A 23,903-nucleotide genomic window follows, 5' to 3' on the forward strand; every position below is an offset into this window, starting at 1 on the left:
AACCAGTCACCATTATCTGTTTACTATCACTTAGCCAATTTCATATCCATGCTGCCACTGTCCCTTTTATTCCATGGGCTTCAATTTTGTTGGCAAGCCTATTATGTGGCACTTTGTCGAACGCCTTTTGGAAATCCATGTACACCACGTCAACCGCATTATCCTCATCAACCCTCTGTTACCTCATCAAAAAACCCAATCAAGTTGGTTAAACACGATTTGCCTTTAACAAATCCATGCTGGCTTTCCTTAATTAATCCATACTTGTCTAAGTGACTGTTAATTTTGTCTCAGATTATCATTTCTAAAAGCTTCCCCACTACCAAGGTTAAACTGACTGGCCTGTAGTTGCTGGGTTTATCTTTACACCCTTTTTTGAACAATGGTGTAACATTTGCAATTCTCCAGACCTCTGACACCACCCCCATTTCTATGGAAGATTGGAATATTATGGCCAGTACCTCTGCGATTTCCACCCTCAATTCCCTCAGCATCCTAGGATGCAGTCCATCCTCTCCTGGTGATTTATCTACTTTTAAGTACAGCCAGCCTTTCTAATACCTCCATCAATTTTTATCCTATCAAGTATTTCCACTACCTCTCCTTCACTCTGTCTATGGCAGCATCCTCTTCCTTGGTGAAGACAGATGCAAAGTACTCGTTTAGTACCTCAGCCATACCCTCTGCCTCCATGCATAGCTCTCCTTTTCGGTCCCTAAGCGGCCCCACCCCTTCTCTTACTACCCTGTTGCTATTTATATGCCTGTAGAAGACTTTTGGATTACCTTTTATGCTGGCTGCCATTCTATTCTCACACCCTCTCTTTGCCCCTCTTACTTTCTTTTTCACTTTTCCTCTGACCTTTCTATACATAGCCAGATTCTCAGATGTATTTGCAACCTGACATCTGTCATACGTGCTCTTTTTCTGGTTCATCATATTCTCTATCTGTTTCGTCATCCAGGGAGCCCGGACTTTAGTTGCCCTGCCTTTCCCCCTAGTGGGAATGTACCTGAACTATTTCCTCTTTAAAGGCAGCCATTGTTCCATTACAGTTTTGCCTGCCAATCTTTGATTCCAGTTTACCCGGGCCAGATCCGTTCTCATCCCACTGAAATTGGCTTTCTCCCAGTTAAATAATTTTACTCTAGATTGCTCCCTGTGTCCTTTTTCATAGCTAATCTAAAACTTATGATACCATGATCATTGTTCCCTAAATGTTCACCTACCGACACTTGCTCCACTTGACCTACCTCATTCATATGAACATACGAATTAGGAGCAGGAGTAGGCCACTCGGCCCTTCGAGCCTGCTCCGCCATTCAATAAGATCATGGCTGATCCGATTACTCCACATTCCCGCCTACCCCCGATAACTTTTCACCCTCTTGCTTACCAAGAATCTATCTACCTCTGCCTTAAAAAGACTCACAACCCTCTGAGAAAAAATTTCTCCTCATCCCTGTCTTAAATGGGCAACCCCTTATTTTTAAACAGTGACCTCTAGTTCTAGATTCTCCCACAAGAGGAAACATCCTCTCCACATCCACCCTGTCCAGACCCCTCAGGATTTTATCAAGTCACCTCTTACTCTTCTAAACTCCAGCGGATACAAGCCTAGCCTGTCCAACCTTTCCTCATAAGACAACCCGCCCATTTCAGGTATAAGTCTAGTAAACCTTCTCTGAACTGCCTCCAATGCATTTACATCCTTCCTTAAATAAGGAGATCAATACTGTACACAGTACTCCAGATGTGGTCTCATCAGTGCCCTGTATAACTGAAGCATAACCTCCCTACTTTTGTATTCAATTCCCCTCGCAATAAATGATAACATTCTATTAGCTTTCCTAATTACTTGCTGTACCTGTGTAGTAACCTTTTGTGATTCATGCACTAGGGCACCCAGATCCCTCTGCATCTAAAAGCTCTGCAATCCCTCACCATTTAGATATGCTTTTTTATTCTTCCTGCCAAAATGGACAACATCACATTTTCCCACATTATACTCCATTTGCCCGATCTTTGCCCACTCACTTAACCTATCTATATCCCTTTGTAGCCTCTTTATGTCCTCTTCATAATTTACTTTCCTACCTATCTTTGTGTCATCGGCAAATTTAGCAACCATACCTTCGGTCCTTTCATCCAAGTCATTTAAATAAATTGTAAAAAGTTGAGGCCCCAGCACTGATCCCTGTGGCACACCACTCGTTACATCTTGCCAATCATAAAATGACCCATTTATGCCTACTCTGTTTCCTGTTAGCTAGCCAATCTTCTATCCATGCCAATATGTTACCCCCTACACCATGAGCTTTTATTTTCTGCAATAACCTTTGAAGTGGCACCTTATCAAATGCCTTCTGGAAATCTAAGTACAGTACATCCACTGGTTCCCCTTTATCCACAGCACATGTTACTTCCTCAAAGAACGCCAATAAATTGGTTAAACATGATTTCCCTTGCACAAAACCATGTTGCCTGCCTGATTACTTTGAACTTTTCTAAGTGCCCTGCTATAACGTCTTCAATAATAGCTTCTAACATCTTCCCTATGACAGATGTTAAGCTAACTGGTCTGTAGTTTCCTGCTTTGTCTTCCTCCCTTTTTGAATAAAGGAGTTACATTCGCTATTTTCAAATCTAATGGAACCTTTCCCAAATCTAGGGAATTTTGGACAATTCCCCAGAACCAGATCCAGCAACGCCTCCTCCCTCGTCGGGCCGGAAACATACTGATCAAGAAAGTTCTCCTGAACACACCTCAGAAACTCTTCCCCTTTACACTATTATGATCACAGTCTATATTAGGATAGTTGAAGTCTCCCAATATTACTACTCTATAGTTCTTGCACCTCTCTAATTTCTCTGCAAATTTGCTCCTCCATATCTTTCCCACTATTTGGTGGTCTATAGAATAAACCTAGTAGTATAATGCCACCTCTATTATTTCTTAACTCTAGCCATATAAATTCTGTCCTTGACCCCTCCAGGACATCCTCCCACTCCAGCACTGTAACATTCTCCTTGACCAATACCGCCACACTACCTCCTATCTTTCCTGAACACCTTATAACCGGGATATTTAATACCCAATCCTGCATTCGTAATAAGGTGGATGAATTAGCTGTGCAAATAGATGTAAACGGATAGGATATAATTGGGATTACGGAGACATGGCTCCAGGGTGACCAAGGCTGGGAATTCAACATCCAGGGGTATTCAATATTCAGGAAAGACAGGCAAAAAGGAAAAGGAGGTGGGGTAGCATTGCTAGTTAAAGAGGAGATTAACACAATAGTAAGGAAGGATATTAACTCTGATGATGTGGAATTTGTATGGGTAGAGCTAAGAAATACCAAGGGGCAGAAAACGTTAGTGGGAGTTGTATATAGACCCCCAAACAGCAATGCTGAGGTTGGGGATGACACGAAACGGGAAATTAGAGATGCATGCAATAAGGGCACAGCAGTTATCATGGGTGATTTTAATCTACATATAGATTGGATTAACCAAATTAGTAACAATACTGTGGAGGAGGAATTCCTGGAGTGTATACGGGATAGTTTCCTGGACCAATATGTCAAAGCCATCTTAGACTGGGTATTATGTAATGAGAAAGGATTAATTAGCAATCTTGTTGTGCGAGGCCCCTTGGGGTGAAGCGATCACAATATGATTACTCTCCATCTTAATGAAGAATTTAAAGTATTTGACTCAGAGACTAGGGTCCTGAATTTAAATAAAGGAAACTATGATGGTTTGAGGTGTGAGTTGGCTAGGGTGGATTGTGGAATGTTGCTTAAAGGGTTGACGGTGGATAGGCAATGGCAAACATTTAAAGATCACATGGATGAACTACAGAATTTGCTCATCCCTGTTTGGCATAAAAATAAAACAAAGAAGGTGACTCAACTGTGGCTAACAAGGGAAATTGGGGATAGCATAAGATCCAAGGAGAGGACATTAAATTGGCCAGAAAAAGCAGCAAACCTGAGGATTGGGAGCAGTTTAGGATTCAGCAAAGGAATTAATTAAGAGGGGGGAAATAGAGTATGAGAGTAAGCTGGCAGGGAACATAAAAACTGACTGTAAAAGCTTCTATAGATATGTAAAGAGAAAAAGATTGGTGAAGTCAAGCATAGGTCCCTTGCAGTCAGAGTCAGGGAAATTTATAATGGGGAACAAAGAAATGGCAGACCAATTAAATAAATTTTTTGGTTCTGTCTTCACAAAGGAGGACACAAATAACCTCCCAGAGATGTCGGGGAACATGGGGTCTAATGAGAGGGAGGAACTGAATGAAATCAGTATTTGTAGGGAAATGGTGTTAGGGAAATTGACGGGATTGAAGGCCGATAAATCCCCAGGGCCTGATAATCTACAAGCTAGGGTACTTAAGGAAGTGGCCCTAGAAATAGTAGATGCATTGCTGGTCATCTTCCAAAAATCTATAGACTCTGGAACAGTTCCCATGGATTGGAGGGTTGCAAATGTAACCCCACTATTCAAAAAAGGTGGTAGAGAGAAAATGGGGAATAATAGACTGGTAAGCCTGACATCGGTAGTGGGGAAAATGCTAGAGTCCATTATAAAAGATGAAATAGCAGAGCACTTGGAAAACAGTGACAGGATCAGACAAAGTCAACATGGATTTACAAAAGGTAAATCGTGCTTGACTAATCTACTGGAATTTTTTGAGGATGTAACTGGTAGAATAGATAAGGGAGAACCAGTGGATGTGGTGTATTTGGACTTTCAGAAGGCTTTCGATAAGGTCCCGCATAAGAGATTAGCATGCAAAGTTAAAGCACATGGGATTGGGGGTAAGGTACTGACTTAGATAGCGAACTGGTTGGCAGACAGGAAGCAAAGAGTTGGAATAAACAGGTCTTTTTCCGAGTGGCAGTGACTAGTGGGGTACCGCAGGGATCGGTGCTAGGACCCCAGCTATTCACAATATATATAAATGATCTAGATGAGGGAACTAGATGTAATATCTCCAAGTTTGCAGACGACACAAAGCTGGGTGGGCGTGTGTGCTGTGAGGAGGATGCCGAGAAACTCCAGTGTGATTTGGACAGGTTGGGTGATCGGGCAGATGCAGTATAATGTGGATAAATGTGAGATTATCCACTTTGGTGGCAAAAACAGGAAGGCAGATTATTATCTGAACGGCAATAGATTGGGAGAAAGGGAAGTGCAACGAGACCTGGGTGTCCTTGTGCACCAGTCGCTGAAGGTAAGCATGCAGGTGCAGCAGGCGGTTAAGAAGGCAAATGGTATGTTGGCCTTCATAGCGAGAGTATTCGAGTACAGGAGCAAGGATGTCTTGCTGCAGTTGTACAGGGCCTTGGTGAGACCACACCTTGAGTACTGTGTGCAGTTTTGGTCACCTTATCGAAGGAAGGATGTTCTTGCCATGGAGGGAGTGCAGCAAAGATTCACCAGACTGATACCTGGGATGGCAGGAATGACATATGAGGAGAGATTGGGTCGATTGGGCTTATATTCGCTGGAGTTTAGAAGAATGAGAGGGGATCTCATTGAAACTTATAAAATCCTAACAGGACTAGACAGACTAGATACAGGAAGGATGTTCCCGATCGCCAGGGAGTCCAGAACCAGGGGTCACAGCCTAAAGGGGTAAACCATTTAGGACAGAGATGAGGAGGAATTTCTTCACCCAGAGAGTGGTGAACCTGTGGAATTGTCTACCACAAAAGGCAGTTGAGGCCAATTCATTAAATATATTCAAGAAGGAGTTAGATATATTTCTTAAGGCTAAAGGGATCAAGGGATATGGGGAGAAAGCAGGGACAGGGTACTGAATTTGGATGATCAGCCATGATCACATTGAATGGCGGAGCAGGCTCGAGGGGCCGAATGGCCTACTCCTGCTCCTATCTTCTATGTTTCTCTGCCCTTTTTTGAGCCAGGTCTCAGTTATTGCCACAACTTCATATTCCCATGTGGCTGTTTGTGCCTGCAGCTCACTTACTTTGTTCACTACGCTTCATGCGCTCACATACATACACTGTAAACCCATCTTAGACCTTCCTGTATTCTCTCTTAGTTTGCTAATAACTTACTATTTCTTACTTTAGTGCTCTCCGCCTCTCCCAATCCTTTGAGCACTTTATTTCCCCTTTCTAATGTTACATCCTGGTGCCCACCCCCCTGCCAAATTAGTTTAAACCCTCCCCAACAGCACTAGCAAACCTCCCCGCGAGGATATTGGTTCCGGCCCTGTTGAGGTGCAACCCATCCGGCCTCCCCCAGAACCAGACCCAATGCCCCAGGAATCTGAAGCCCTCCCTTCGAGGTTAATTGCTGGGGCTATTTCTCTTTAGATTGGCAGCTGCTTGCAGAACCCAAACTTCTCCCTAAAGTCAGAAGAAAGCACCAGACAATGACTGCCTTTCTTTCTCTTTTACATATATTTTTAAAGTGGAACACAAATTGCCATGTGTAACAAAATGCAACAGTCGCATCTTGCTGTTAAAGACTCAAATGTTAGATTGTTTTTACAATTGGTATGATGCTGCATTAATCTTTCCACTTGTAATACAAACAAGATAAAGTTATTTGGAATAAAATTCAGAACTAGTTTTTGACTAGTTGTAAGTTTTTAACACTGTTTCACAGCTAAAAATGTCCCAAGTTGCTTTTTGACACTCAGATCAAATTGTCCCAATAAAAGCCCCACTACGTGGGTTTTCAAAATGATATCCCTCACATAGGGCTGAAAGTATCCCACCCGACATGGCAAAAAGATCATTAGTGGAAGACTCGGGTGCACGCCAGAAAATCTACCAATTTTGTTAGTTCTATCTTTTCATTTCATTGGGATGAATTGCAGCTGAGTTTAGAAAAAAAAACTTAATGAAATGCAACAAATTACTTTCAAGATCAAAATAATGGAAGAACCAGGTGCACTGTTCAGGTATGAGGATTCAGCGCATTGTGTTTCCACCTGATGTATTCCTCGTCGTGGCTGTGCCACCAGGGGGAAGAACTGAGCTTTTGCTGCTTATTAAGAGACAGAAAATGTACACAAGCTCCCCATAGCTACTGTCGTACACTGTCGCGGCAGCAAGAAGACTGGCATTGGTAGATCCGACGACCTGCAAGCCCCCTCTTGCCATGCAATGGTAAGTGGCATTAAGTCAGAAAGAAGGGAGGCCAAAAAACAGAATGCCCCCCCCCCGACCTCAAATTATTTATGTGGGATTTTTGTTTTTAAACCTTTTCCCTCCTCTCTCAAATGTTTGACGCCTTGTTAGGGTACCAGCCTCCTTCAAAAAAAGCCATTCTTCATGTTTGAATCTCAATAGTGAGCATGGACTGGCTATTTGACCGACAGAGCACCACAGCCAAGCATGATCCTGTCCTAATGCAACACCCACTGTCTGCACCTTTAGCAGTGATCAGTAGTGGGAACACTGGCTGATTTTCCCATCCCTTCTCTGGGGAAGATCATCTTTTAAGATGGCTGCCTCACATTTACGAGACCTCCGAACCACAAGGCGGTGTTTTGTAATGTGAAGAAACGTGAATATCTGAGGTCTATAATAAATAACATAGTATATACATTTTTATTGTAATTACCACATTCCTGTCATTTCCTCTCCTTGTAAAATATTAACATTTTATTGCAATGAATCATTTACTGATGGTTCCTACTATAAATCAGCCTCAATAAACTGAAACACTGGTTGAGTCTGAGTTTATGAAACCAAGGGAGATTATTCAAAGGTTATGGATTTAAAAACACAGGACTCATTTTAGTTCAAAATTGATTTAAGCGGTCTATTGTAAGTGCTACTTCCACCAGTAAAAAAAAAACACTTTACGATAGAGGCTCAGGGACCGTGTTCACTCACGTGAATTGTTTTGCCAGTATTAAAATGACAAAGTCTAAGAATCAACATGGGGATCACAGAGGTTATTACATTTATTTGTGCTGAACAGACAGTGATAATCCATGAAAGGAACCTTCTCAGCAAGCAAGCATTTCCAAGTACAATCAGACAGCTTCTCTAAGTGAATAGCAAAGCAATAAAGTTAGACACTTAAGGTACAGGGAGAGTAGGATTTGCAGTCTAACATTTTCAGACTCTCCCTGCAAACCAAGACTACAATTCGTAAAATAGCAGAAAAGTTAAATGTCCAGTCTTATCTTGAGGTGACCAGTCAGAAGAAAGCAGTCATATAAAATTTATCTCCCAAAAAAATAAACTCTGTATAAAAATTTTTATGATGCTCTCTCTGGTCTACTGGCCATAAACAATTGAATAGGTTTTCAGCTTGAAATTGAGGTAACAGTAGGCCCCAAGAGGTAGTAGTGTGTAATTGATTGTACAACATACAGAGAAATACATGATAAACATCAGCATTTGAGAGGCTTCCCAGAGCTAGATGTCCAACAAGTAACCAAAGGCTTCCTTAATATGCATTAGACCAAAACCGAGGTAAAACTTTGCAGGGTTCTCTTTTAAATCGAAGTACATGGAATGACATTTCAATCAAATCACAACAAGTATGTTTTTAAAAGAAAACACAAGGCAGTCATTTGTTGGAGGATACAATTAATGAAAATTTTGGGGAAAATGCAACTAGTTACAGGAAACTTTGTTATATCCGGCACCGACGGGACCGAGCTGTTGCCGATCTATCAAAACTGCCGGACATACAAAGTTAATGTTGAAGCATACGGAGGTTTTCATCTCCGTATCTGACAACAAACACTGTTGCTTAGCAACAGCTTGTAAACAGTCAGCCCGTACCTTGGAAGCATCTCTGTAGCTTAGCAACAGCTTCAGAGAGACTTTCCAGAGCCTGACTGTTGAAAACAAAGCCAGGAGAAGAAAAAAAACCTAACAAAACGGCTCCTGATTTCTGCCGGTAGATTGAGGTTTCCGGACATACAACCTCCGGATAAACCAAAGTTTCCTGTAATGCCTCAGCCTTCAATATACAGACGGGGTATGCACCACATTGTCTGAAGAGCCAGCTGAGATTATGCCAAGGTTTTACAAATTCTGATGGAAGCCAGAAGGAATCAGCTTTGGTTGTACTTTGGCTCAGCACTAAAGCCTTACTGTCACAGATTCTCCTGAGAAACTACCCCCTCCCCATCTCCCTGGCCTATTAAATGTTAAAAGTAGCAATATTGACAAGCAGAAAGCAAGATAAAACTCTACATAAGAAGCATTTAAAAATACATCTGGTTGAAACATATTACAAAAAGGAAAAAAAGAAATCACATTTGTGTAAAATACATGAAAATACGAATCAAGTACTTTTCTTACAATCTACTAATTTAAACACATATTCGTGATTGAATTATACAAAAAACTGAGCTTGTTGCTTCCCACCTACAAAGCTTCAAGTTTCCTTTGAAGGTTTCAGAATAGAAAGTAATTTAAAATGCTTTTGTATCCAAGGTTATTTTTTTCTTTTTTTTTTACAAAAATACTTTGATTAGGGATTAGTTGCAGTCCTAAAATGTTAATATTTTAAAACTGATGTTGATAGTAACAAGTTCATTCCTTTTTAATGTCTGGAGGTAGGTTTTGGTCAATTGATTAGTCCATTTGCCTTGAATTCATTTGAGGTACAAACTTGGACAGTTATATTTCAAACATTACTGATAAAAATGAAAAATAAAAGCAAGAGACATTTCCATTTCATTAATTGTAACATAAGAAAAAAAATGATCCTATAAAAATTATTGAGTAATTCAGTAATAAAATGATATTCAAGTTAAAAGTACGAACAGAAAATGAGTTGCACAAACTGGAAATAAGTAACTTGTAAAAATTCAGCAATTATTTTGCAATACAGAAATGCTTTCAGGTATTCTTGTTTCCTCTTAATATTTAGACGGTAAAAGCAAAAATAAATTCCAGGTATCAGTGTTTAGCTGTCCATTAAGTTGAAAAAAAAATCCTGCATTGTATGTGTATAGCAGCATGTACCCGAGAGGCTGTCAAACTAATTGAATTAATCAGAGGTAGTTACAGATAATGGGGTAATATTGCAACTGTCACTAAAAGTGCTGGTTTAACTGAGTATTCTTATGGATCGGTTGGATGGAGGAGGAATGATTTGAAGATCAGTTACACAGCATGTGTTCCTAAAATCAAGAAATGTGTTTGCTCAATCCATCCACATGTCAGTGCATCAGAGGTAAAGTCACCTTTATATGTGGTTCTTATTGGCTGACTGATGAGGAAAATCAGTTCCCTTTCCAAGTCTCAGTGACTTACACTGAAGTGGAATTTCTTGATCTCTGTTTGTTGGCCCTGCGGACCTGTAAAAATGTCAGTATTTCATCCTTCCCTTCAGTTACTGAATATAATTTTTAGGTATTGAGTTAACAGCAGAATTAAATATATATAAAAAAAAAAATCAGCCCTAGGATCTTCCTGAAATTACAGTAAGTGAAAAACATAGATTAAAAAAAGTCTACTATAAAGTTTCTATAAGAGCAGTGCCTATCCCTCATCTTTGGTGTTCTATACAGGGTGTATACTAAGTCAGGGAGTGGGTGCTGGTGCTGTTAAAGCTCATCCATATTTAAACAGAAAAGCCGTTTCTATCGAAATGCCCATATCATATGCTATGTAAATGATGATTTCTTCTTGCATTATTTTGTGCATTGCAGTGAAAAATAAAACTCTTTTTTGACCCACTCACCCTTACTTAGCAGCTCAATAAACTATAAGTATGTTAAGAATAAAAAAGAAAACAGTAATTAAATGCTGCATTATTAATCTGTGTCCCCTGTGTTACAGCAGTTTTTTTTTTTCACTAAACCTGGGACTGTGTGAAGGGATTACAAAAAGGTGGATAGCAAAAGTCTTTCAGAGGATGTGTTGCTCCCCAGGATAAAGTGGACAGACCAATGTTAATTGGGAAAAATAAGTGGTCAAGGTAGTGTCTTCTCCCTTCAAAAGACCCAACTGCTGAATGAGGTAGAAGTAAAATAGTGTGGTTTCTTAATCTTCCTCTGTGGATTCCTGTGAGGACGTTCCTTCACCCTCCTCCTGCAAACAAAAACAAATTTGTATTGTCAGACACCCCTTTTAAATAATATTGTCTTGCCCTCCCCTTCCACAGTGACTAGTTCTACAAGCAATGCTGTTATTTTTTTTTTAATTGCCAAAGTATTTCGGGAGGCCTCAAACCGGATATGCTTAACCACAGATTTGAGAGAGTGTATTGATTAAATTCCAGTTAAACCACAGTAAATCTCCTACAGCTGATGTCATTGCCATGTCTGTGTGGAACTTAAAGTTTTACTGAAAATAGGTACTTATATACCTGAACATTGTAAATTATTCAATCCAGTTAGCAAATATTTGTAACATTAAATCTAGTCAGCATTCAACATTTACCGCCCCAAAATAACCACCCCTCCAAAACGGCCCTTTGAAAAATGACATCAAAATATTTTACATTTATTTGCTAAAAAAACTAAAGCAAAAGACTGTATTATGTGGTTTAACATTTGTCACTTCATAAACCGAGAACTGCCAAGGATGACCACCTTAAAATGGCTTATAACAGTTTCATAGTTAAATAGATTTGATTTTCCACATGGCTTCATTTTGTCTGGGCTGCTAGCTGACACAATTTATAACTCTCTTCCTTTCCCAGGCCACTACAGTACACCATTCAGTAAAGCATGCCTTAAAGCTTGTCTGCATTATATGACCAAGCTTCCATTCATTAGTGTTTGAAACACTTCAGCTGTGAAGGGGCTCCTAAATGCTACCATGTGTGACACTGCTGCACAAGCGCAGCATGGAGAAAAACACTAGGTTTTAATCACAGGCCACTGCTCTGCAATCCCCTTTTCAAAGGTTTCCATGATCCCAAAGACCAAAAAGGGTGTAAATCCAGGAAACAAACACACAGTATTAAATGAATGGAGGACAGTTTCAACATATTACTTTAGCTGCATCCAGCCATCGGATTTCACACCACTTTTGTTTAGTCTGCTTTAGGTTATGTGGGAAATGTGGAGTGCATGAAGTGAAGGCCCCCTGCTAACCTAAGGGCCTCAAATATTTAAACCAGTAGGCTAATGCCTCTTGACTAGGCAGCAGGCCATGACCCTGGGAGACTCTCTGGGGGACAAGCAACAGAGAAAGATGTAGCTTGATCAAAGCTTTAGATGGACTAAAGAGGGCAAAGTCAAGTGTCAGCTGCCCTATGCCCCAGCCTCTTCAATTAACATTTACATTCGAGAAAGACATGGTTATCCAGCAGATATGCATATTTCTTGCCCAGTACAAATAAGTCCGTATAGTTTCCAGTCTGGTTAGTTCACCCAAGTGCAATGAAACCGATAACACAATAATTCTGTTTACAGGGGTTTGCCCTTGACAACCAAGGTCTGGCTTATTCACGAAAGACTCCAAATGCTACAGGATCTAACGGTCTATTAAACATCATGGGGCTCTGGCTTTAACAATCTGAACTGTCTTCTAGAATGTTTCTCAAATGAAAACAGGTTAGTGTTTCATTCATATTCTCAAGCCTGCATGCACCATGTATTACTAGCAATGTGTAAAGATGTAAAAGGAACACCCCCAGGCTGGAGCTTTCAGTTCATCCAAATAGGACTCACTAATAATGTTAACAGGTCTGACAGGATCCCTGTACCTTTTTTTTGGCCAAAGGTTTCTGGTAGATAGATGATGTATAGCTTATACCTAGAATGGGTGCAACCATTCATTCAGTCTGCCTGTCCCAAAACAGTGCACTTAAATAGCTGGATAACACGCTAGTGCTTTGAAATCTCGTCCAATTGGCAGGCAAATAAGTACTAGCATACCATCAGACAGCCATTTCAGGTAAGGCACACTTATTGGCACTAGCACTGCAGATATGAATTACATGCGCTGTACATTTGAAAATAATCTTTAGCAATGAAGAGGAAAGTAAACTGTGGGAGACTTGGCAAATTTGCCAACATTACTGGTAAGTCATGTTTAGTCGAATTTGAACCTGCACGCTCCAGGTTTCCTTTAATGGCAAGTAGACCTAGAATGGTCCCAAGTCTCAAAACAAAATTGGTTACCTTTCACTTCATAAGCTGGACAATGCTCTCTAGCTTCGAGCCACAAATGTTCAACAGTTATACATTACTTTATTAGGAGTGAGGTGCTAAAATGACCGAAAAAGGCTGTTTAAGAATGCAATTTAATTGGAAGTAGAGTTATGGATCATGATTGTCCCAATTGTAACCTTATTGTTTCCAGATAGAAGGGAAAAAGAAAATAATTCATCTACTTTGCATTCCATATAGAATACCTCACAGATTATGCTTAAATGCACTAGGGTGGCTCCCTTCACTAGCAAAGCACCATGTTTCAAATAACTGCATGTTCGAGACTGGGAGTTCATTTTGTGCGGCAATTCTAGCCGCAAATTTTTACTACATTGTGTCCGAGCTGCAACATGTTGCACAATTACACAGCTGCCTACCTACTGTCAATCACAGTGCCTTTCATTGATCACAGAAAAGATCAGCAATATAGATGCAAAGTGTGGAGTGAGAAAGGCCATTTGGTCCATCAAGCCTGCTCTATCATGTACCATTGTTCTATCATAGATTCTTCTCTTTTCTCCCTACACCCCCAATGCACTTCTTTACTTACTTAATTCTTTTCAATTAAACACTTTATGCAACAAAAGCACTTTGTCAGCCTTTCAAACTGTTGCTATCAAAGAAAAGCAGTGCTTACTATTAAGTGAATCCAGGAAGACCTATTACGTGACTGCCAATTCCCCCACCCCTAACCTAGTCTACAAAATCCACAATCTCCATGGTTGGTGGATGTTCACATTAATAAATTTTACAAACCTGTAAAGTTTAGATTTTTATGTAAAGTGAATCGAAGTAGTTTGTGAATACAGTATATTAAATGTATTTTAATACTATTGTGGTGGAGAATATAGAGGCTCTGGAAAAAAGTTCAGAGGAAGGTCACTAGATTACATTTAAAGGGCCTTTAGTTACCAGGACTGAGAGCTGGGGCTTTATACTTTAGAAAATGTAGACTTTGAAGAGATATGATTGAGGTCTTTAAAATAATGAAAGGATTAGATTCGCTCCAAATGAATAGGCTATTTGAGCTTGATAGATTAGGGATGAGCAAGGGACATAAGAAGTTAGGAAAGCATAATACTAGGTTAGATGCTAGGAGGTACTTTGTTTCGCAGCGAGTCGTTGACCTCTGGAATAAGTTGCTGGGACATGCAGTGAGTGTGGATTCGCTGCAAGCTGGACAAGTTCCAGATAACGACAAATGTATCTACATATAGAAGATAGGCGGGTCATGGTAGGTTGTGTTACTCAGTCACGGTGGTATCCTGGAACTTGTTTGATCGGCTTTGGGGGTTGGAGAAATTCCCCAACTTGGCGTAGTGTTTTTTTTAACCTCATTCAGGAGATTGTTTGGCTACATGAGGGGGGGTGGGAGTGGCTAATGGAGTGATGGTGTGCAGGGGTTACACCATGTCAGAATGGGACAAGCCTGATGGACCAACCAGTCTCATCCCGTCTTGCTGTAAACATTATGGCCGGAATTTTCCGGGGGTCAACGTGCGGGATCGGTGGTGGGTCGGGTGGGAAAGTGGGTTTTTTGTGACTGCGGATCAGGACCCTGCTGTCAACCCGCCGCAACGCGACCCGACGGGTAGCGGCAGACGACCCAATTAAGCTCATTACCATCTAGCTGACAGATCATTCACAGGCTTTTTCAACTTACCTTTTCACTAACTTCATGGCCACAGGAACCACGCTATTCGGGGACCACAGCTGTCAACCCGAGGTGGGAGTTCAGTGGCCATTGCTCCAGATGATTACTTGACAACTTCAAAATGTACAGGAAAAGTTCCCACCTGACAGATTCTCACTTTCCTCAGCCACAAGCTGTTTTCAGTCCATTTCCAGCACAGATTCCGCAGGCTTTCCACTTTCCACTCTCACCTCATTGGAAGAACTCTCTCACCATTGACAGCATGCTTCTGTCATCTGTACTTCACCTGCCATCTATTCCATCAACATGGGTGCCCTTTATACTGTCTCACCTGGGTCCTCAGAATCTGACTACGATGAACCCCAACACCAGCAGCACCAGGTACATCAGCAGCATCAACACCACCACCAATCTTCTCCGCAATCACCTGATGCTGCACAGGACAGAGGGCATCAGCACCCAAGCACACTGCTGCCTGGGAGGCCAGGGATGGCCTCACCATGGGCACATTTATTTCACTTGATGCTGTACACCCACAGAATGCGTCAGGTTGGCACCACCCCACACCAACACCGTAAAGCATCCCTATGTCCAAGCCATTCCTTTCACACTCTCCACCATTGCGGGGGGGGGGGGGGGTTACCCATATGTCTCACCATTCACTGCAACTCACTAAGCCACTTTTAAAGGTGCACACAAATCTGTCCAATAACGCAAAGTGTTGAAAATAAAGGTTTCAATGTTTGACAGCATATTTACAGAAACTTTACATGAACATTGGATAGAACACCCAAGTGGCTATCCTTGTGTGTTGTTAGTTGGTATGATTGCACTAGGATGAGGGTGAGTGTGAGGGGTGGCTAGTGAGATGGATATGTGATAATGTAGAGAGAGAGAGAGAGAGAGAGAGAGAGAGAGAGAGATGGGTGGAGGTGCAAGGTAAGTTGGTGTGAGTAAGGATGTGCAGGGGTAGGGTAGGGAAGGCAGAGTGATGGGGATGAGAGGAGAGGCACAGCAGGGTGAAGGTGAGTGTGGCTTTGTACCAACATTTCATGATCTAATGAGATCATTGAAAGGTTTGCGCCACTGCACCCAGGTCCTCCTGACGACATCCCTGCTTGTGACCTCCTCTGCAATGTGCAACCAGGCTGTGTTGGTCTCCTGGGGAGGTCTCTTCCACACATTGGAAGGGAAGAGGACTTCCCTGCATGCTCTGACCCCCTTCCTAAGCATATGGAGGGAGTCATGGGAGAACCTGGTTGTAGCCCTGTACCTCTGTGCAGTCAGTCATTGAGAGTGTTTGCAGTACTTCAATGCTATAGAACACTGACAGCAAAGGCCCAGAAATTCGGGTCGGGAGCTTCCGGCGGGTGCAAGCCCCCGACCTGCACTTACCTTGCGCGCCGGCCGTTGAGCTGTGGGCCCCCGTGGAATTCCGATTCGGGGCCTGGTCCAGCTGCCGGCGCGCAGTGCTTGCGTATCCCAGGGGCGCAGTTAGTTCGATGCGTCCCCTGGGATCACGTGGGCCATGGGCAGCCAATCGGAGCAGGGAATGCTCCAGTCATAAGCCTGACAGGAAGAGCTGTCAAGACTTATAAATACTACGAGCCCCAAAATAGCACTAAACCTTCAAATAATTTTTTTTTTTTTTTTTAAATCACATTTTTAAAATAAACTATAAATTACATGAAATAACTATTTTAAACAATAATTTAAATTTTTGAAAAAATAATTTTATATTCTAACGGGGCTAAAAATAAACTTACCTTGCTTTGAAGTATTTAAAAATAATAAACCTGTGGAAAAAATGTTTTAATATTAATTAATTCACCACTTACCTTGTAAAAAGCAGGCCTTACGCCTGCTTTTTATATTTCTAAATTCTGCAGACTTACCCTCACGGAAAAACCTGTAAAAAAAACTAAGTTCCATGCGTACGCGCAGCCTCCCCTGCGCACGCGTTCGACCTCTGAATCTCTTGGTTCAGAGGAACGGAAGTGCCGGTTTCCTGCGCATGCGCAGTGCATGCAGGAAACCGGCACTTCCATTGGGCCTACGTGTGAGTACCCCGTGCGTACTCACCCGTGGAGACCCGAAGTTCTGGGCCGTTAAAAGAATGTTGGCCATGGTCCCTTTAAGGAAACAGGCTGATGACGCTTCTTAAATGACGTCACCAGACCCGCTTCCTCTAATTGGACTGGGAAACGCACTGGGCGGGCTTAACAATCCGTTTCAACGTAAATTCATTTTCCAGAGCAGGATGGAGCCAGCAGCGGGGCTGGGACCCGCCACCGACGTCGCCCGCTGCAGACCTGCCGAGGGAAGGAAAATCCCAGCCTACGAGTTAAAAACAGGAAACATCCTGACTTAAGAGAGCTCAATGCCATGTGTTCTACGTAGCTTATTTGGATTTAGTTCAATTCAAATTGTTTTATTTTAGGGCATTTCTCTCTTTTCCAAGTTATTTTTCTCCCTAGCCTGTATCTGGGTTCACCTACTTTCAGGTGCTCATCAATAACACCCTGAAACAGATGCAGGGAAGTGTGCTGGACTTGCCCTATGACAGCTTCCTCACTAATCAAAACCTCCCATTCAGTTGAGAAATATCAAGTTTTTTGCTTGAGTCAGCTGTTAACCAAGAGTGATTTTTTTTCTGTTCCAAACCCAAAGGTAATAAGGCCAATTGTCGTAGCTAATCTACTTCCCCAGCTGACATCAAGTAACTGAATAGAGATTAGGAATCAAACCTGGGACCTTCTAGCCCATATAGTGATGTATGACACCTCTTAGCGCCTTTACCTACTAGGCCATTGAGAGAATTCAGACTCTAACACCACGATTTTGCTGGCGCTCAGAGGGCAGGTTCGGAGGCGGGTCAGCTGTTAAAGTCGCAATCATTGATGGCGGGTTGGAAACCCGCCGCGAACCTGCCTCTGTCTCAGTTTCAAGAGTGTCGAGTCTGCGATTTCACAACTGACCCGACACCAAGCGCCAGGTAAGGGATTTAAGGCACTTAACTCCTTGTTAAGTGCTTGTTAACTGCTAATTTGAAAGCCTTTTCCTATTTTCCAACATTTTCAACGGGTTTCACAATGTTCGGCTATCACGGCAGGTATGTGTGGCAGTTTGACCAATGAGCTGGATACTTCACAGCTGCACGCTCACATCTGCTCAATTTCAAATGTCAGAGGTTGCTGATTTCATGATTTGGGAGACATTGCCGCGATTTTTCCTATCGATGCGGCTTGGGGGCGGGACAGCTGCCTTCCGGCTTCCAGTCCCGCCCCCAATGACATCAGACAGAGACGCGATTTTGCGTCAATTGGTCTCGTTAAGCCCACCCTGCGGGCTTCACAGAAATCCCACAGTGCAGATAGAGGCCATTTCGGCCCATCGAGCCTGCACCGACACATATCCCACCCCATCCCCGTAACCCCTACACCAACACATATCCCACCCTATCCCCATAACCCCACGTATTTAATCCCCCTAACACTAAGGGTCAATTTATCATAGCCAATCAACCTAACCTGCACATCTTTGGACTGTGGGAGGAAACCGGAGCACCCGGAGGAAACCCACGCAAACACGGGGAGAATGTGCAAACTCCACACAGACAGTCGCCCGAGGCCGGATTCGAACCCGGGTCCCTAGCGCTGTGAGGCAACAGTGCTAACCACTATGCCACCGGGCTTGCCGGCCAATTAACGTCAGTTGATGACAGGGTAGCTAATGTTACCCCACTATTCAAAAAAGGTGGTAGAGAGAAAACGGGGAATTATAGACCGGTAAGCCTGACATCGGTAGTGAAAATGCTAGAGTCCATTATAAAAGATGTAATAGCAGAGCACTTGGAAAACAGTGACAGGATCGGACAAAGTCAATATGGATTTACAAAAGGTAAATCGTGCTTGACTAATCTACTGGAATTTTTTGAGGATGTAACTGATAGAATAGATAAGGGAGAACCAGTGGATGTGGTGTATTTAGACTTTCATAAGGCTTTCGAGAAGGTCCCACATAAGAGATTAGCGTGTAAAGTTAAAGCACATGGGATTGGGGGTAAGGTACTGACTTGGATAGAGAACTGGTTGGTAGGCAGGAAGCAAAGAGTTGGAATAAACGCTCTTTTTCTGAGTGGCAGGCAGTGACTACTGGGGTACCGCAGGGATCGGTGCTAGGACCCCAGCTATTCACAATATATATTAATGATCTAGATGAGGGAACTAGATGTAATATCTCCAAGTTTGCAGACGACACAAAGCTGGGTGGGCGTGTGTGCTGTGAGAAGGATGCAGAGAAACTCCAGTATGATTTGGACAGGTTGGGTGATTGGGCAGATGCATGGCAGATGCAGTATAATGTGGATAAATGCGAGGTTATCCACTTTGGTGGCAAAAACAAGAAGGCAGATTATTATCTGAACGGCAATAGATTGGGAGAAGGGGAAGTGCATCGAGACCTGGGTGTCCTTGTGCACCAGTCGCTGAAGGTAAGCATGCAGGTGCAGCAGGCGGTTAAGAAGGCAAATAGTATGTCGGCCTTTGTAGCAAGAGGATTTGAGTACAGGAACAAGGATCTTTTGCTGCAGTTGTACAGGGCCTTGGTGAGACCACACCGAGTATTGTGCGCAGTTTTGGTCGCCTTATCTGAGGAAGGATGTTCTTGCCATGGAGGGAGTGCAGCGAAGATTCACCAGACTGATACCTGGGATGGCAGGAATGACGTATGAGGAGAGATTGGGTCGATTGGGCTTATACTCGCTGGAGTTTAGAAGAATGAGAGGGGATCTCATTAAAACTTATAAAATTCTAACAGGACTAGACAGACTAGATGCAGGAAGGATGTTCCCGATGGTCGGGGAGTCCAGAACCAGGGGTCACAGTCTAAGGATAAGGGGTAAGCCATTTAGAACAGAGATGAGGAGGAATTTCTTCACCCAGAGAGTCGTGAACCTGTGGAATTCTCGACCACAGAAGGCAGTTGAGGCCAATTCATTAAATATATTCAAGAAGGAGTTAGATATATTTCTTAAGGCTAAAGGGATCAAGGGATATGGGGAGAAGGCAGGGGCAGGGTACTGAGTTTGGATGATCAGCCATGATCTCATTGAATGGCGGAGCAGGCTCGAGGGGCCGAATGGCCTACTCCTGCTCCTATCTTCTATGTTTCTATGACGCATCATCTGCCGGTTTTCTTAAAGGGGCCACACACAATTTTTTTGACAGCTGATTTTTCAGTGTTTGACAGCATTGAGGTGCTGCAAACACTGACAATCACTGTACAAAGGTGAGCCCTTCCACCCAGGCTCTTCAGTGACTCCCTCCTTAGGCTAGAGCAGATGGCAGCTGCAGGTGAGGTTACAGAAGCAATCTGTCACTGGTGACAGAGGTTCTCCCAATGAAGAGGGACTACACACACAATCCAAAACTTGTCACCTACAGAAAAGTGTAAATACATTAAAAATGATTTTCTCTAAATGTTCTTACCTCTGAAACTCACCAGTGCACCATTGGATCCTTCACACCACTTCTACAGCTGTCATCAATGCAGAAACATTACAGTAGACCCACAGCACGCCACACTTACCTGGCGTGGTGTCCGGACATCGGGAAGCCTGCAGTAGGCCTGTCAAAATTGCAAAAAGCCTCTTAACTGCCTGTTAACAACCTGTTAACAAGCAGTTAAATGTCTATAATCCTCTTCCTGCTGCTAGGTGTTGGGTCCATGCGCAAATCGGGGATCCGACACCTGGGAAGATTGTTTGCAGGCGGCTCGACAGCGGGTTTCTGACCCACTGTCAATCTTCGCGATTTTGCTGGATGTCCCACCTCCAAACCCGCCCCGAGCGCTGGCAAAATTCCGGCGATTCTGTCTTGAGGCTGTAAGTGTGTGCTGTTAACTCTATATCCACTATCACCTGCATTGCTAGACATAAGGGGCGCCCTCACCCTTCACTGTGCCACCTCCAATTGTGAGCACACATATGGCAACGATGTCAAACATTCATACCACAGTAATTTATTCCAACAGAATGAAAGAACAGGAATTTATCATTGAATTCTACCAGAACACGCAAGTGAGTAGCCTTGTGATTATTTACGTGTCAGCTTTCTCTTACATGTGATTCTACGTGGTGCTACCCCTGTGGCTTCAGCAGATGTAGAGACAGCCTGCTCACTTCCCTGCTGCGCCTGCTTAGATGCCTTTGGCGGTCGTCCTCTGGGTTTTGGAGCCTGTGAAGGCCCTGCCAAAGTCTGCTCCTCCTGCGGTTGCACAGGGGCAGACTCGGCCATCACTACTCGGGCAGTCCTCTGGGGCTCTGACCAAGGGCTTGGCAAGGGGATGGAAGTATGAGCGCTTGGAGAGGAGCCCCCATTTGCATGTCGCCTCCCAACATCATCCCTCTCATGGGCCACCCGCACTTCTCTGCTAACAAGTAGCTGGAGAGCACCGTGCTGCATATCAGTGGGGCCATGAGGACCCGTCTCTGTACTGACAGTCATCATATCGGGGACGTCCATGGACCTCTGGTTCCTCTCCATGATAGATGCCCATCTATCCTCCATAGCTGACCATCTATTTCGAAGAGTTACCATGTTGTTTTGAGTCTGGCAATTTATGTCCTCCATGGAGGTTGCTATCCTTTCCATGGCGGTACCTACATTTGCCATTGCGTGCACCATGGTATTGCTCATGTTTGAGATGGACTCCACCATTCTCTGCACACCGTGGTTGCAAACCCAGTCAAAGTCTCCTGCACTTGTTCTTGAAACTCCAGCACCACCCTCTTTCTGGATGGCCCCCGAGACTCAGCGTCTGCATTCAGCTGCGCAGAGCTAGGAGTATGAGCGATAACACTACTCTATCTCGCAAACGACCCACCGAGGTGTGCGTCTCTGTGCTGGTTCTAGGTGGGCTCATTTCTACTGACGTTGCTTCCTCAGAGGATGCAGCATCCTCTGAGGAGTCCTCCTGCTCTTCCTCCTGGACAGAAGGGAGTGGAGCTCTTGAAGGTCCTGTGGGAGAGTAAAGACATGAGTTAGACATGTGATATGTAGATTGCAGACACATCCCATTGTGCACATGAGCATTCAATTTCTATTAACATCAGATGCCATATGTGTCACTCATGAAGCCAAATAAGATGGATGGAGAAACATTCTGTCACCAGGTTGTTCTACTGAGACCATCTCTCCTTCCCCCCACTTCGAGCTGTTCCACTGATCCCGCAATGTCGAGAGCGGCCTCCTCAACGTGGGTGAGCTGTGAAAAGCATGGTGGTCCTTCTCCTGTTCTCCCTCTTATTGTAGACTCTCTTTTCCTGCAATGAGGGAAAGAAGTGGAGTTTCAGTGAGAGTGATACAATGAGTGTAAAGAATGGATAGGATAGATGTTTAGAGGGCGACTGTGATGGAGTGGGTTCCCATTACCAAGTTCCTTCCTTTTGAGTTGTTAGTTGTTGTCATTGCATAACCTTGAGGGTAGGTGTGAGGGTTGCATAGTTAGATGGGGAAGTGATTCTGTGCATAGGGAGAGAGGGATGGGTGATGGTGCAAGGGATGTTGGGGGGAGTTAGGATGTGCAGGAGTAGGGTTAGCAATGCAGAGTGATGGGGATGTTAAGGTAAGTGTGCTTTTATACTCACTTTTCCAGAGCGCAGCAGATCATTGAACCTTTTCCTGCATTGGACCCAGGTGCATCTGAACACAAACCTAGCATTGACCTCCTCAGCTATTCGCAGCCAGGCTGCCTTTGTCTGCTGAGGAGGTTTCCTTCTTCCATCACCTGGGTATAGGACCTCCCGACGTCTTTGGACTCCCTCTACAAGAACATGGAGGGATTCTTCGTTAAAGTGGGGAGCTGCCTTTTGTCTCTCTGCAGACATCGTGGAGCGCAGCAGCAGTCAGGAGCATCAGAAACGACGTGAGATCTAATTGTGAAATGGCCCCCTTAAATACATTGGTTGCAAAGGTGTCAGCAGACCCGCACCTTGTGATCAGGGCGGGTAATGTACACGGTGGGCTCAACTAGCCCAATTAACCTAAAATTGTGTCAGTAGGGCGGCTGGTGCCGGCAGCGGGACCGGAACCCACTGACTAACGTTCCCGACACTAACCCGCCTCCAGGCAGAAAATCCCGGCCTAAGATTTAATTAATTGAGGAAAATAGTAGAGCTAGTACTGGCTCACTATTTTCACCTCTGGGCCTCCCTGTCTCATCTGTCCTGTTTCCTCACTTCCTGCTTCAAGTAGCCCACTCAGTTATCTGACCTCTTTAAAAAAAAGTGTCTCACTGTTGTAATGATATTTATGTATCTACTACCACCACTACTACTAGTATTACTACCAGTATTTATATAGTGCCTTTAAAGTAGAAAAATATCCCCAAATGCCCCACAGAGGTATAGCCAAAAAAAAGACGCCTAGTCAAATAAGGACATATTAGGAGGGGTGACCAAAAGCTCCATCAAAGAGGTGGGTTTTAAGAAGGGTCTTAAAAAGGAAGACAGGGAAGTGGAGAAGTTTAGGGAGGTAATTTCAGAGCATGGCACCTAGGCAGCTGAATGCTGCCAATAATGGGACGAAGGGAAAGTGGGGGCGGGGGCGTTGCACAAAAGTCAGAGGAAAGGAGAGTTTGGGAGTGTAGTAGGGCTGAAGGAAGTCAGAGGTAGGGAGGGCATGAACAGATTTAAAAACATGGCTGATAATTTTAAATGTGAGGCATTGGTGACAGGGATGAATGAGCGGCATTTGTTGCAGGATAGGATGTAGAGTTTAGGATGAGCTGAAGTTCACAGAGGGTCGAGGATGGGAGGCTGGCCAAGACAGCATTAGAATAATCAGGCTCAGTGACTGTGCAGGGGAATGGAGTTCGCAGTGAGGTTATATTATTAGTGACAGGTATCGAAAATAATGGCTTCAGTTTTACCAAAGTTTAGCTGGAGGAAATTGTAGCTCATCCAAGACTGGATGTTGGACAAGCAGTCCGACAGCACAGAAGTATTAGACAAGTCTACAGTGGTGGAGAGGTAAAGCTGGGCGTCATCAGCATACACGTGGAACCTAACCCCATGTCGGTGGATGATGTCGCCATGTAAATGAGGAAGAGGAGGGACAC

At 43.5% G+C, this 23,903-nt stretch overlaps 1 long non-coding RNA gene across 1 annotated transcript in view; it reads right to left on the bottom strand.

The window, feature by feature from the left end:
• Positions 1-7,947: 7,947 nt before the first annotated feature.
• Positions 7,948-23,903, bottom strand: part of LOC147106279 (uncharacterized) — a 32,891-nt gene continuing 16,935 nt past the window's right edge. The window contains exon 3 of the long non-coding RNA XR_015081415.1: positions 7,948-11,057. This is a non-coding gene — a long non-coding RNA (uncharacterized LOC147106279). The remainder of the gene's footprint in view (positions 11,058-23,903) is intronic.

The sequence above is a fragment of the Somniosus microcephalus genome, chromosome 16, assembly GCF_052327205.1.
Source record: "Somniosus microcephalus isolate GS21.2 chromosome 16, FLI_Smic_1.0, whole genome shotgun sequence".
Lineage (NCBI taxonomy): Eukaryota > Metazoa > Chordata > Chondrichthyes > Squaliformes > Somniosidae > Somniosus > Somniosus microcephalus.